The sequence below is a fragment of the Lactuca sativa genome, chromosome 6 (assembly GCF_002870075.4).
Source record: "Lactuca sativa cultivar Salinas chromosome 6, Lsat_Salinas_v11, whole genome shotgun sequence".
Lineage (NCBI taxonomy): Eukaryota > Viridiplantae > Streptophyta > Magnoliopsida > Asterales > Asteraceae > Lactuca > Lactuca sativa.
Genome location: NC_056628.2, coordinates 26,687,713 through 26,704,593, shown reverse-complemented (window position 1 = coordinate 26,704,593; position 16,881 = coordinate 26,687,713).

Below are 16,881 nucleotides of genomic sequence, written 5' to 3'. Positions count from 1 at the left end.
GAACTCAATGGAGTACTTGAGGTTCATGGAGCATGTGACAAAGGAACGGATCATTTGAGAAAGGAATGGATCATCTGAAAAAGGAACGGATCATGTAAATGGGGTTTTGAGCATCTGGAAGAGGCTTGGAGCACTTGGGAGTGATATGGAGCAACAAGGGAACCTTGTTCCGCCATCTATTGAAGAGTTGGGCCAAGAAGGATGTTGTTGCGCCAAAGCCACTCCTTCTTGCACCAAATTACTCCCTCTTGCGCCATGGGGTACCTCTCTTGTGCCATGAGGTACTCCTGTTGCGCCATGGAGTATGATGTTGCACTAATAAAGGTCAGGTTGCGCCATACATTTTGTTTTCCCAAGATGGTGATGTTGCTCCAACCTAGAAGTTTTAGCGCCATACTTGATGCGTGTTGCGCCATCCTTGCACATGTTGCGCCATCATGGTGCAAAATGAGCCATTTTGGTTCCTTGATGGGCCATGGTATCCCTGATGAGGCAAGTATTCTATGAAGGCACTCATTTGGAGCAGTTACTAAGCAAGAGAGATTCTCTTGTTTTGAGAGCTCAAGTGAGGTGTAACCTTTATGTGTGAATGTACTTATTCTTGGAAGTTAATAAAATTCTTTCTCTCTCGTTCGCCCGTGGATGTAGGTCACCTTGACCGAACCACGTTTTATATATATATATATATATATATATATATATATATATATATATATATATATATATGTGTGTGTGTGTGTGTGTGTGTGTGTGTGTGTGTGTGTGTGCGCGTTCAATCAAGAACATTTCTTATTGCGAAAACATTTGAGAACAAAAATTATGTTTTAATTTGCAAGATGACACTTTTGTAATTCAATCAAAAACTAGACATGAATAGACATATTTATATAAACAAAAATTAATTAAAAACAATTAAAAAACCCTCTAACCAACACCACAAACCATCCAATCAAAACCACCCATCACTCACCACCACCATCCACACACCACTACTACCAACCACCCATCTCCTCAACCTACAACCCAATACCACCACACACCACCACCACCCACAACTCTCCATCACTCACCGCCATATAACTATCATCCACCACCACCCATCACTCACCACCACCTACCACCAACCACCCACCGCTACTACTAACCACCCCTCACCACAACTTACAACCCAATACCACCACCACCACCAACCTCCACCGCCCACCACCACCACCTGCCACTACCACTGATATTGCCATAATTATACATATTTTAGGCAATAGTTTAATACATTTTGATTAATATTTCGGTTATTTGCATAGATATATGGTACTTATAAGATTTAATTGTAATGTGCAGCCAAAATGAGCAATCTTGAGGAATAAGGACCAAAAGCGACAAGGATCAGAACTATGGTGGATTGGAGCTTAAAACATGAACTTTTCAGCCAAAACACGACCTCACGACGTGAGGATTCATATCTCACGACATGAGTATTATGTTTTGTGACAACCCGAAATTTTCCATCCAGTTCAGCCTAACACTTCTTTGAAAGTCAAACTCATTGTTGTTATCTTTTAGCACAATTAGGAGTTTATTTGAGCATTCTGAGCCTTGTACACTTAAGGAAGAAGTGTCGGGGTTTATCTGCTGAATTTATAGCACAAAGACCGAGCCTTAAGCACATTAACCATGAGTTCACGACCACCACATGGGAGTTTACGGCCGTAAACTCCATGTGGGCCGTAAACTCACCTTATATGGTGATGACGAAGGCCATTTTTCCATTTCTTTCATTTCCTTGGCCCAAATCCTCTCAAGTACCATCCCGATCTTCGTCCCCGATCTTCAAAACTCGTAAGTTTCTTGCCCTAAATAGTTGATATCTTAGATGATCTAGTAGTCTTACATGATTTCATCCATGAAATCATTCCATTTTGTAGGTTTTCAAGATCCACCAAGAACACACACTCGTGTTCTTGGCCAATATCGACCATTTCAGCTCGTAGATTGTAAGTACCCTTGATCCAACTCATTGTACACTAGGTATATCATGTTTAGAGCTTAGAAAACATAAGAAATCATGGGATTCAAGGATTTTACGGCCAAGACATGTTCTTGGGCCGTAAACCCCTTTTAATGGTGCAAATGACACCCTAACACCTTAGTAATCTTTGGTTAGTGACATAGAACCTTAACCCATGGACCTAAGGACCAAGATTCACAAAATGGAACTCCTTACCATGATTTTACGACCGTAAACTCATGGGGGAGTGGTCCCAGGGCCGTGAACACCATGGAAGGTCATTTTAGGACCTTAAACCCACCCAAACACTTGGTTAAAGCATTGGAACACTTAACCACTTAAGCCCTTAGAGTTTTAAGCCACATTTGGTGACCAATTGAGAGTTTATGGCCAAGAGTTTACTCCCCTAGGCCGTGAACTCCAACACACATGGTCTTTCGACCATAAACTCCCGTATGAGGCTTGGCACTCCTTTGTTGCAACCCGATAGCCTCCTAGCACTTGACCAAAGTGTTTTCCTCGCAATAGGATGTTTATACATGTTTAATTAGTGTTATAATCACTAATTGTTTGTATACATATATCTTCATATGTTATTAGGATCATTGTGTGTGTCTAACTCTTCACTTGACACCAAGCACTTGTCCGATACTTCCTTCCGATCCGTTCACTACAGGTGAGTTCATACCCCTTGAATTATCCTTTTAAATGTTTCTACATGTTTTTAAATGCTTTATGGGGGGGGGAATACAAGTTGAATCATGTTAGTTATTATATCAATCACATGTGATTAATAACTAACATACAAATGGATTTACTATACATTAACCGTTTTACCAAACAGATTTCTTCAAATGATTTTCATAAAGGTTTTATATGTTTAAAACTCTTTATTAAATTGTTCATTATACATTGTATGTTTCATTTCAAACTCTTTTACAATCGTGTTTCAAACAAAGGTTTCTTTATACTTAAAGTATTTTATCAAACAAATACTTCCAACCCGTCTTATAGACTGACATCAAGTCGATCTTTTCTTAGATAGTAATATTTTTCAAAGGTTTTACAAAACTTCATTTATGCTTTTATATTATTAATTGCATGCCTGTATATGTATAGCTATATAAATAATATTTAAAGGACTTAGGAAGGTTAACCCGCTTTATTTCCTTTTCCCCGTTGGGATGTTGTCTGGTAGGGTATCGGGTATCCGTCCGAAGGTCGTTTAACTATCATTTATATATCATGTATACATATAGAGTCATAAAAGTTTTCATCAGTCAGTTCAGTACCTTTGGGTAGCAAAGGCATACTTCACTTATACATATACGCCATTAGTAACTATTATAGGTATAGTTAGGAGATACTACATACCATTCCATGTATAGGGAATCACACAAGAGTCAATTCATTCATGGGTCTATACTAATACATTACATATTACATGAGTACATTTACATATATACGCTTACATGAGTACGTTTACATAGATACGCTTACATGAGTACGTTTACATAGATATATTTACATGAGTACGTTTACATATATATGCTTACATGAGTACGTTTACATAGATACATTTACATGAGTACTTTTACATATATACGCTTACATGAGTATGTTTACCTAAATACTTTTACATGGATACTGTTACGTAGATATAATATGTGTAGATACTATTACATAGAATTCTCCTTCATATCTTTATTTTGTGATACACTCACATAATCGACGAGATAGATTGGACTTAATATCCTAGTACCAAAGGATAATTTGCGGGATTAACCACTACTAGAATCTCTGTTAGCTACAGAGGTAAAAGCACATCCACGGATGTCAACGGTTGATACCATTACAGGTATACTTTAAGGGACTAACTATTCCTATACCCAGCTGTTAGCAACATAGGTAAATGTACATCTACGGATGTCTTCAGTTAACACTGTTAGTTATCCTAGTTCAAAAGGATAATACTTAGGTTATTTATATTATTACCTTTATCTTGTGACTCGTTCACATAACCGATGAGGTGAATTATATTTGAGTATCCTAGTACCAAAGGATATAATTTCTTATAATAATAATAATAGTAGCACAGTCGGGTCTTGGTAGAAGACTACTTTCAAAACAGTCGGGTCTTGGTAGAAGGCTACTTTCAAAACAATCGGGTCTTGATAGAAGGCTACTTTCAAAACAGTCGGGTCTTGATAGAAGGCTACTTTCAAAACAGTCAGGTCTTGGTAGAAGACTACTTTCAAAACAGTTAGGTCTTGGTAGAAGACTACTTTCAAAACAGTTAGGTCTTGGTAGAAGACTCCCTTTTATATTAGTAGGAATCATAGGGATTTCTAGGGTTTTTCAAACGTTTACAGTTGTTTTACAAACATTTTCATACTTATACGAACTTTCTTTCAAAACAATTTCAAGTCTTTCATTACAAGTTTTACAAATCAAAGACACATTAATACTTATGAATTCACCAGCTTTTTGGCTGATACTCGCTTTCAAAATAACTTGTATTCTCAGGCATAAATAGACATGTACGACGACCAGGTTTTGTGAAGACGGAGCAGTTCAGACTCGTCTTTTATTTTGATTATTCATAATATTGTTGTATACAATGAAAGAACACACTTGTAATTGAAATTATACTATTAATGCAATGGATGATGTTGTTGCTTGTTTACTACTTTGCATTGTTGTGATACTTTACATGACGTCCTCCGCCCCAGAACGTTTCCGCCATTCTTGGTTTTGGGGTGTGACAAGTTTCTAGAAGATAATCATCCAGACGCCAGAATCCGTGTTCGATATGGATATCGACTGAGCTCACGACGTGAGAAGCCTTGCCTCTTGACGTGAGCAGGGTAATTCTCAAAATCTATATAATCCTTGGTGCTTACGATTTTGAGAGATTGGCTAGAGACTAAGAAGGTTAGAATACGATTTTGGAGGAGAAAAAGACAGAGAAATCAAGCATTAACATCCAAGGAAGAAGATGGAGTTGAAGATCACAACTTTATCTTTTAATTTGGTACAATTAACTTTGTTTTTATTTATCAAGTTTCTGTGTTTGATTTTAGCCATGAGTAGCTGAATCTAGTTACTTTTGTTTAGCTAGATGAAACTTCAACTCATGGTTTAGTTATTTAGTTATGGATTATGCTTGTTGGTTAATAACTTGTGTTTGATTGTTAATACCTAGCATGCTAATATTTGATACTTAAATTCCTAGAAATTGATGTTTCGTGTAGCTTAGTGAACAATAAGTTGCATGAACTTGAAACCTAGTAATTTAGTGGCCATTAGATTACTAAAGCTAGGATCGAACCAATCTTAGATTATTAATTAAAGTTCTTAAATTTGGCTGTGCTGGAGAACATATATTGTGATTATAATTATGTTTGTTTAATCAATCTTACATAGCTCCATTCATACTTCATAATTCATTATGTGTTAATTTATGTGTGACCATGCATAGTTCTACATGAATTAGTTAAATATTAGTAAATTTAGACTTAAATTGCTAATAATATAATAATTGGTAACCAACGTGAATTATCCATAATTACTAGCTAACCATTAAGGAGAAGTAGATTTAAACTAAACATGAGTGTTTAGTCGTTGATTGAATTTGATAATTAGGAGCGTAAGTTTGTCTAAACTTGAAAAGTCAGATAAAAACTAAATTACTTTTGCTTGTTTTAAGTTAATTTTTAGAAGGTATATTAGTCAACTAACCTAGAGTGGTTTTACGTGTTGGTGGAGATTATTCGATGTCCAAATGTTGCATTCCTCGTGCTTTGTGGAACTTTTGATGATGGGAGTCAGCTACTAAGTGAATATGACGATATTCAGGAGGTATATGACTGGCATCATAAGGAGTTCTTTAGTAGCTGATGGCAGATGTAACGTCCCGATTCTCGAATACCAATTTGTGGTTATAAATTATCATGAATTCAAGATCTACTTGACGAGTTGGTTGCCTAACTCGTCGGGTAGCAATGGGTTTGGGCAACGTGTTTAAGTGACTAACTCACCGAGTCAGAAAAGTGACTCGATGAGATGGAGCTGGAGGGTGAAACCCTAATTTTCTGGGGTTTGGCACCCTATTTAAGGGATCATTACTTCCCTTAGTCCTTTTGCAACCTCTTGGGAGTCCTGAAACCCTAATTCGTGTGTGTGCTCCATATTAGTGTTATTTCAAGCTTGGAAAGAAGACTTTGATGCAAGGAGCTTGAAGATCAAGAAGTTGGAGGCAAGAACGTTTGTGGGTCTGAAGTCTATCTCAGCTAGCTTCATTTGAGGTATCAAGTCATGATCTTGGCCTCATTCCTTTCTAGATCTCTTTGGATGAAGTTAGGGCTTCTTGTCTTGGTTATGAAGCTATTTTTGGGTATGAGCTCAGATCTGAAGTTGTAACTTCAGATCTGAACTCTCCTTGATTTGTAAGTCCATAAAGTTCTCAGCATTGGCAAGCATGAATCCCTCCTTAAGTGTTAAACCCCATTTCAAGCTTGGTTTTCGCATTTGGAGTCATTAGAGCCTTGCATGCACGTAAAGTTTGCAACTTTATGTGATAAGCATGGCTTGGGAACTTGGATCTGCAGTATGGAGCTTTGTCATGGCTTAAAAAGGATCTGTATGGATGAAGGACTGAAGGGACTCGGCGAGTCGCATGGTAGACTCGGCGAGTCATATGAAGATGGTCATGAACTCGACGGGTTGGATGAACAACTCAACCAGTCTTATGAAGATTTCCTTGGGCTCGGGAGAGTGGCATGGTGACTCGGCGATTTGGAAAGTTATGCAAGGAACTTGGCGAGTAGGTGAGGGTACTCGACGAGTTGAGGTCAACATGGATTGTTGAGCTTTACAGATGACTTTGACCTTGAACCAAGGGTGGACCAGTTTGACTTTTAAGATTAATTGGTAAGAGGATATTTATGAATTGGATCATTGATGGTTATAGGTGTTGGAGTTTGGGGCAGTGTTTCGGAAGCGTGATTTCGTGATTCATTCTGGCATTGCAAGGTGAGTTATCCTCACTATACCCAAGGGTCTAAGGCACCAAGGTCGGGCCTTTGAATTGCTATTTGGTTATGTTATGCTAGTATGATCTGTTAGATCGGTATCCTAGAGGGTAGGATGATATTGTGTGATATGTGGTATGACCTGTTAGTTTGGTGTCCTAGAGGGTAGGATAATATTACGAGGTATGTGGTATGATCCGTTAGATCAGTAGTTATCTATAGAATGTTATGTGATTATCTGTCATATGTGCACATGTTTGTTTAGCGGTTGAGGCTTATCTGCTTTGTGCGAAATCCAATAGGCCTGGGCATTCCAACTTGTTGGTTGTGGGCCGTGAGTATTCCATCCCGAGGATGACTGGACTCATATTATGTGGGCATTCCAACCTGTTGGTTATGGGTCGTAAGTATTCCATCCCGAGGATGACTGGACTCATAGTATGTGGGCATTCCAACCTGTTGGTTGTGGGCCGTGAGTATTCCATTCCGAGGATGAATGGACTCATAGTATGTGGGCATTCCAACCTGTTGGTTGTGGGCCGTGAGTATTCCATCCCGAGGATGATTGGACTCATAGTATGTGGGCATTCTAACATGCTGGTTGTGGGCCTGGGGTATTCCATCCCGAGGATGATTGGACCCATAGTATGTTGTTTATGATTATATGTGTATTATTGTGGGTATCGGTATTTTGGGGGACTCACTAAGCTTTCAGGCATACGGTTTAAGTTTATTGTTTCAGGTACATCAGGGGATCGCGGAAAGGTGAAGGCATGATCGTACACCTCCTCATGATTTGTTTATCTTTCTGGGAAAACTCTGATATTAGATATTTTGAAAACAAACTTTGTAATGATTAATGGTTTTAAATGTTTTGAAAAAATTTTAATTTGGCATGAAATTTTTGGGTGTGACAAGTTGGTATCAGAGCCTTGGTTTGAGTGAATTGGAGGAACACTCGTGTGAATCCAATCTCAAATCAAGGAAAGATTTTCAAAATGATTTTTAAATGGTTTTTAAAATAAGTAAAAGAGGATGTGAAGCATACGATCAGCTGGAGCCAGTAAGTAGACCTCAAAATACCATACAAGTTATTTGATATTATGTGATGTGTTAGAACAGCATGCTAGTGATAAGATAGGGATCCTCAAGAATCGTATGATAGAATTGCATGATCTTTGATGCCTTATCTTATGTAAAGTACCTCAATTGATTGGTTGTGACTCTTTCGCGTGTGAACTAACTACTGGGTGAATACTCTAAGTTACATGCTACATGGGTTAAATGGTCTTAGGGTAAGGGATTTGGTCCTGCTGCACAGCTCTTGTCTGAGTCCAACCGTTGTGGGATTAAATCTTTTAGCCTAAGATTGTTTAAGCTATGCGGCATGTGATTGTATTCATTCAATAGTTAACTGGCACCAATGGAGGGTCGTGTGGCAGTTGTTGGATGGGTGGGTAGTGAGAGGCTAGGAGGCCAGTTAGGAGATATTTAGCATTCCTTTAGGAGTGAGGATTGAGCGCTCGCTATGTTTATGTATATGGTAGGGTGTTGTGGAGATACTTGAGACAAATATGGGTAGGTGTGGAAGGTAGTATAGGCCCTTATTACTGAAAGCACAGGACCCATACGCATATCAAGGAAGTCACAACCCCTAGGGTTGGGTTGGGAGTCGGTTCCCAGTTATGGTGTGGAATATTCAAGACGTATTGAGACAAGATCCAGGTTAGGATCGGGAGTGGGCAGCCAAGATGGGCCAACATTTTCAGGGGATCGTGTTAGTGAGATCATCCAGGAGAAGGTGATCAAGATTGTCCGGTGGTAGTTTCCAGAGATGTCGGGTCTATTAACACTGCCATGGTTAAGTATTTCGATGAGCGTTATGCAGCCATTGCCGAGACGGTTGTCGCGACAGCTTTAATAGCTTGAAAGACGACAAGGGGAGGGGGGCTGGTCAAGCTTCCTAATTCTGAGACAAATTCTGTTGAGCAGAGGGTTGTCATTATTTGGGGTCGGTAAAGTGATTTTTACTCGTTATATTTCTGCGGGTGGAGTGGGAGAGGCTATCATGTGAGTTTCTAAATTTGAGGCTCGGGGGTTTGCTCGATGCCGGAACGTGAGTCGTGGGATCTCCGGAAGGGAGTGATGATTATGTTCAGCTGGGGTTTCGCAGCTGGAAGGGGAATGGTTTATTGAGGGATTGGATTGTCCTTTTGTAAAGAAAGGATTGTGCCCTCTCAGTTTTTCGAGCTCGAAGGAGTGAGCAGACTTGTGACCCCAGGATCAGGTTGTATTCCAACTCGGGGTCAGTTGGTTGCAGGAATAGGCAACATTATTTTAGCACCGGCGACCGTAGAACGGTCGACTTGGCATAAGTATTTGTGAGGTCCGGTTTTCCTTGGATCTCTTGTATTAGACGGAAAGGATTGATTGTGCGATCTATTGCACTTTTGGGATTGTAGACTATGTTTGGGGAGTAGTTTGTAGCCCGGTTTAGGGCAGAGGTTGTTTCAGCTGTGAGCGTTTGAGCTGGTAAGTGAGTCAGGGTGCGAACCCTGAAGAGAATGATTTCTAGAGCCCGAGAGCGGGAAGCTTGTTTAGAACACCTTTGGAAAAGGCTATTATGTGGGAGGCCTACGGATAGGGTCCCACAGAAGGGTTATTCAGCATTGTCAGGATTCAGTGGTTAGCAACCATTAGTGATTGACAGACTAAAGCGCCAAGAGAAGTAACTCGTTGCCGAGGTATTAGTTGGAGCATCTATCTTGTGGTCATCAGGACGTGAGTGTGGGGTCATTCAAGCATTAGTGGTTGTTAATTTCACTGGGATTTAGGAAGTGTTCGTCTGGTTCTTAGAAGTGTCTGATCAATTGGGATCATCTAGCAATGGAGCACTACTGGGAAAGAGTTGGTTGTTATCAGATCGATCGTTGGGAAGTGACAATGATTGAGAATCCTCCAGTTTTCATGTATTGTGAACGCTTAGTCGAATCTAAATGGAGGAGAATCATCCCGGGATACTAAAGCAGGAGTGGTGTTGAAAATGGGGTAAGTGTCGCATCGTTGTCGGGAAGGAAGACAACCTAAGCGGCTGTTTGGTTTGAGTATTGTGTGAGTTGGGGGTTTGGTAAAACTCCCTAGCATGTGTATCATGTCTTCTCGGTAGTTGATAACATAATTTGGGGAATCGGGTTGGAATTTTGGTCATGATTTGAGTGAAGTTCGAGTATTCGCTCGAGGGTGTGCTCAACTCTGAGGGTTTTTGGATTGATAGATTGAAGGTTTTGTTAGCTGTCAGGGCTCGACAGCATTTTAGCACGGGTATGCAGGTTATTTAGCGTATGTGGTAGATATGCGGGTCAGGGAACAGACCACGAAATTCTGAGAGACTGGACGATCGACATGAGGCCTAGGGTTAGGCTGGGGATATGGTCCACATAGTAGATCTATAGTTCGAATCCCCAAGTGGGTGAGAACAGGATGAATGGGAGAGAGCATCAGGAGGGAGGTCCAGGGAGGTGCTCAACAGTTTAGAGCGGCCCGGATAGACTAAAGGCAAGTGGGGCGTACCAGTCAGACCAAACGCTCGGAGAACGGTCCAGACATGCTAAAGGTTCTGAGAGTGGTCCAGATAGACTGAAGGCCTAGTAAGGAGGTCTAGTCATGTTGAATACTCTGTATGTGTTTGTAGAACTATGTGCGGGTATTGGGTATGTTGTTATGTTATATCAATCAGTAGGTCTATCCCCAAGTATTAAACATGTTGCTTGAATAGGCTGAAGACTCCAGTGTATTTTAGTTTGATCGGAAGTTGTTGTTAGAGATCAGATGGAGTACAACGAATCTTGGTGATCTCATCTGTTCGGAGTGTCTCCAAGGTTTCATTTTCTTGGATCGGGTAATCCTCCATTTGGGCACTAAGAGTGGATCCGAATGGGTATTCGTCAGTTTTGGGAAGGTTTGGGATTCGAATATCCTATTATTCAGGTTCTGGGAACCGGGTTAGATCTTTCTCATGAACGTCTATGGCATTTGGATAGGGTTGAGTCGGTCCTGCTGTATACAGTAGGCCAAGATACCCGGTGCGGGCCGACTGCAATTCGTAGGCACGGAGGCTCGAAGGGAGCGGTAGGGTTGAGGCGGTAGGCCTACAAACCCTGAGAATTTCGACTCGATAGTTGAATTGATTAGACATGTTGGTATTCTAACCCGAAGGGGTGATATGGGTTAGATATGAGTGTCGTGATGGTTGGCCAGTAGTGGTAGGTATGTTGATGATGGTTTGAGTTATTATGATGTGTCTTGGGATTCGTGTGTGGTAGTAGTTTTTGTATCGTATGTTATTCATTGATGAGAGGAGTGTCGATTAGGCCCTTCGAGTGGCGGAAGAAAGTGGATATCTACAGGGTCAGAGTGTTGGGCAACTAAAGTGACGAAAGTAGTGTCGATCGGTCATCGGGAGCATTCCAGTCATGAGTTGAGGGCCCGGGAGGGCATACCAGACTCATGTTGTGGGCACAGAGGCAATCCAGACTTATGCTGAGGACCATGTAAGTGTATTCCTTTCTTAGGCTATGGGTATAGAGATTGTGTCGGTTATGTCTGTTGTAGGAGCGTGTTCGGATTGGATGTATTGTTGAAGATTCGGGGGAGTTGCACTCGGTTATGGAGAATATGAGGATGGTGGATGAGACGCAATGATAAATCCTTGGATCTCAAGTTATGAGTAGACTCGAGTTATGTTCATAGAGGTATTCCAATCTAGGGTATTCCATCCTAGGGATGATCGGACCCTGTGATTGATTGGACCTGATATGTTTGGTATTCCAACCCGAGGGTTGACTGGGCCAAAATTGTGTGAGATGCGAGGGTATTCCATCTTAGGTATGACTGGGCCCATCGTAGCCATGCCTGGTATTCAAGCCCGAGGTTGATTGGACCAGGCATGAGTGTTCGTGTTTTAGTGGATTGATTTTTGGTATGATGTTGAGGGACAATTGTCTTGTCAACTGAAAGGGTTTGCCTCAGGAAGAGGGAAAGTTGGGTTTCCGATAAGTTGGATCATCAGGATTTTGTCAGTTGGCAAATTGGCTTGTAGGTTAGACCTTTTTAAAAGGTTCGGTTGGGTTTTAAATCATCTTTCATGTTTCGCAGTTGCGAAAGTGCATCATGGATCAGGGACGGTAGTATCATTGGACGACATTCAGGTCGGTGAGCGCCTTTGTTATGATAAGAGGCTTGTGGCCATTCTGGAGAGAAAGGGGGAAGGTTCTGCGGAACAAGGAGGTACCTTTGGAAAAGATACAGTGAGAGCCCAAATGAGGGTCCGAGTGGACGTGGGAGCCGGAGGTAGAGATGCGCAGTGGCGAATCTAGAATAGAAAAGAACGTGGTTCCTTATATAAGTAAAGCGAAAAGAAAAAAATAATTATAGCAGGACAAGGCGAGTCGAACCAGTAAAAAGAGGCCGGTTTGCGTTCATCCGGACCGTTCGAACACCTTAAAAACCAGTACAAAGCGGTCTACTTGACCCCTAAAACCGGACTTTTACAATATATATATATATATATATATATATATATATATATATATATATATATATATATATACATTACAAATGGGTTATTTTCATTTTAGAAAGTCTTTTTGCAACTACCTATAATTACAGCCAATAATGCATTTTTACTAGTTTGAGTAGAGATATCTGATTTATAATATCAAATAACTACCACTTTTTATCTTTGTCTTGGAATAGGTTCTGATAAAAATTAACCATATTCTTTGCAAATTTAAGTAAAACACTCCATCATTTCTTATACTTATTTGTATCTTATTTGTCTAAATACTAAAAGGTAGGTCCTAATTTTTTTCAAGGTGGGTCGTAATTTTTTCATATACATAGATAGTAAATAAAATTAAAAAATTAGGTGGGTCCTAGGACCCACCTTGATACACCATAGCTTCGCCCTTGGAGATGCGGGAGCACTATCCAAGGTTGTTCACTGTAGTAGACTTCGAGGAAGAAGTCTAGTTCAAGTGGGGGAGAATTGTAATGCCCCGATTCTTGAATACCAATTTATGGTTATAAATTCTCATGAATTTAAGATCTACTCGATGAGTTGGTTGCCTGACTCGTCGGGTAGCAACGAGTTTGGGCCACGTGATTCAGTGACCAACTCGCCGAGACGGAAAAGTAACTCGATGAGTTGGAGCTAGAGGGTGAAACCCTAATTTTCCGAGGTTAGGCACCCTATTTAAGGGATCATTAACCTCCCTTAGTCCCTTTGCAGCCTCTTGAGAGTCCAGAAACCCTATTTCGTGTGGTGCTCCATATTAGTGTAAATTTCAATCTTAGAAAGAAGACTTTGATGCAAGAAGCTTGAAGATCAAGAAGTTGGAGGCAAGAACATTTGTGTGTTTGAAGTCTATCTCAACTAGCTTCATATGAGGTATCAATTCATGATCATGGGCTCATTCCTTTCTAAATCTATTTGGATGAAGTTAGGGCTTCTTGGCTTGGTTATAAAGCTATTCTTCGGTATGAGCTCATATCTAAAGTTGTAACTTCAGATCTGAACTCTCTTTCATTTGTAAGTCCATAAAGCTATCAACATTGGCAAGCATGAACCCCTCCTTAAGTGTAAAACCCCATTTCAAGCGTGGTTTTGGCATTTTGAGTCATTAGAGCCTTGCATGCACGTAAAGTTTGCAACTTTACATGATAAGCATGCCTTGGGAACTTGGATCTACAGTATGGAGCCTTGGCATGGCTTAAAAAGGATCCGTATGGATAAAAGACTGAAGGGACTCGGCGAGTCACATGGTAGACTCGGCGAGTCATATGAAGATGGTCATGAACTCGACGGGTTGGATGAACAACTCGGCGAGTCTGATGAAGATTGCCATGGGCTCGGAGAGTGGCATGGTGACTCGGTGAGTTGACAAGTTATGCAAGGAACTCGACGAGTAAATGCGGGTACTCGACGAGTTGAGGTCAACATGGACTGTTCACCTTGACAGTTGACTTTCAACCTTGAACCAAGGGTGGACCAGTTTGACTTTTGAGAGTAATTGTTAAGCGAATATTTATGAATACAGCGTGATTTCGTGATTCAGTCCGGCATTGCAAGGTGAGTTCTCCTCACTATACCCGAGGGTCTAAGGCACCAAGGTTGGCCCTTTGAATTGTTATTTGGTTATGTTATGCTAGTATGATCTTTTATATCGGTATCCTAGAGGGTAGGATGATATTGTGTGATAAGTGGTATGACCTGTTAGTTCGGTGTCCTAGAGGGTAGGATAATATTACAAGGTATGTGGTATGATCCACTAGATCAGTAGTTGTCTATAGAATGTTATGTGATTATCTGTCATATGTGCACATGTTTGTTTAGCGGTTGAGGCTTATCTGCTTTGTGCGAAAGCCAATAGACCTGGGCATTCCAACTTGTTGGTTGTGGGCCATGAGTATTCCATCCCGAGGAATACTAGACTTATAGTATGTGGGCATTCCAACCTGTTGGTTGTGGGCCATGATTATTCCATCCCGAGGATGACTGGACTCATAGTATGTGGGCATTCCAACTTGTTGGTTGTGGGCCATGAGTATTCCATCCCGAGGATGACTGGACTCATATTATGTGGGCATTCCAACCTGTTGGTTGTGGGCCGTGAGTATTCCATCCCGAGGATGACTGGACTCATAGTATGTGATCATTCTAACCTGTTGGTTGTGAGCCTGGGCTATTCCATCCCGAGGATGATTGGACCCATTGTATGTTGGCATTCCAACCGGGTGGTTGAGGGCCTGGGGTATTCCAACCCGATGGTTGATTGGACCCATAGTATGATGTTTATGATTATATGTGTATTATTATGGGTATAGGTATTTTGTGGGAGCTCACTAAGCTTCCAGGCTTACGGTTTCAGTTTATTGTTTCAGGTACATCAAGGGATCGCTGCAAGGAGAAGGCATGATCGTACAACTCCTCATGATTTTTTATGTTTCTGGGAAAACTCTGATATTAGATATTTTAAAACAAACTTTTTAATGATAAATGGTTTTAAATGTTTTGAAAAAGTTTTAATTTGGCATGAAAATTTTGGGTGTGATAGCAGAGAACTGAGAGAACCTAGGTAGAGCCTAGGGAGTGACCTTAGTCAGATGAGTACGCTGATAGAGGAGAGTATTCGTTGTAGAGCGACCAAGTTTATTGGGATTAGTGATCGAGAAGGTTAAGCAGCTACTTAGGAAATCTGGGACGATCTGTGTGGAAAGTATGGGTAGATGTTGCAAGTAGTATGGGCTCGTACTACTGAAAGCAGAGTACCCGTACTCGAAATAGGGATAATTATGTAGGTTCTAAGTAGCAGATTGAAAGGAGATATCATGGTTCAGGTACCACGATTCGTAGCAGAGTGAGAGGAGATAACATGGTTTGGGTACCTTAATTTGTAGCAGATTGAGAGGAGATAACATGGTTCGGGTGCCATGATTCGTAGTAGATTGAGAAGAGATAACATGGTTCTGGTACCATGATTCGTAGCAGATTAAGAGGAGATAACATGGTTTGGGTACGATGATTCGTAGCAGATCGAGAGGTGATCGCATGGTTCAAGTACCATGATTCATGGCGGATAGTGCTTCTGGTTTTACCAGTTATCCTGTTGTGATTGATTAGACTAAGATCAGATGTGATAGAGTGTGGGGCCAGAGGGCCATGTCGAACGAGTTTCAATGGAGCATACCTTGAGAGGGAAATCGAGTTAGTTTCCGAGAGATTTTTGGTGAGATGCTAGTTGGAGTCGCAAGACTTAGGGATGAGTAGAGATGATGCTTATTAGAGGATCGCAATCTGAGTAAAGAAATCTACTGACAAATGAGGCGTCACCTTCTGTGGCAAGAGGTGTGATGTTCCCGTTTCTTGGGAAAAGCAAAAGAGATGACAAGCTTCCGGTTTCAGAGTTTGGAGGTAAACCCCGTGGGGTTGCAACCTTTTCACCAGAGTATTTTGGGCAGTATGTTTGCTACGAGGTATTTCTTATACCATGAGAGAGTCATTTTTGGGTCTAAGATGGAAGAGAACAAGTAGGTGCCTTGTTGAGGGAGGCATACTTTTAGCGACATTTTCAGGTGATTAAGAGGAGTATATCGGGGCGGTGGCCCTCATTGTCTACGTTGTGTATTAACTGTGATTGTGAGGTCTCTTGCTTTTATGATGATTCCCAAGATGGTAGGCTAGTCGAGGAGTTAGATAGGAAGTACGTGATAGTGCATTATTTCCGGACCGAGAGTCAAGACTAATTCAGAACAGTTGGGCTATCTGGCGGTATATCGGTATGAGGCTTCGAGATGACTAGAGGCAGTCACGTTGGGAGGATTCTGAGATTTTTGTCTGAGTTACGGGATATTTGGAGTTGCTTGGTTCCATCGGCAAGATCATTGAAGTGATTATGTGGTACGTTATAATACTCAAGTGTGATATACATGGTGAAACAGTCTATGGAATAGATTTTGTATATGCCAATTGGTGATGGTTCGGACCCTGAGTGGGGGAGAACTAAGTATTCTATTGAGAGGATCAACAATCCATTCAAGTGTGGTTAGAGAACTGGTTATGGAGATCTGCAGTGTGGACACATGAGACCTAGGTTATTGGTGGATGAGGCGAGAGTCTCATGGTACTGCGGGGAGCCGTAGTATTCGTTATTTAGCGAGAGAGTGTCGTGATACTGCAGGGGGCTGTAGTATTAACTGGATAGCGGGAAAGTCATATGATTATGGGGAGCCATAACATACATGAGTCAGAGAGTGATTTGTATGTTTACGAGGAGTCGTAACATA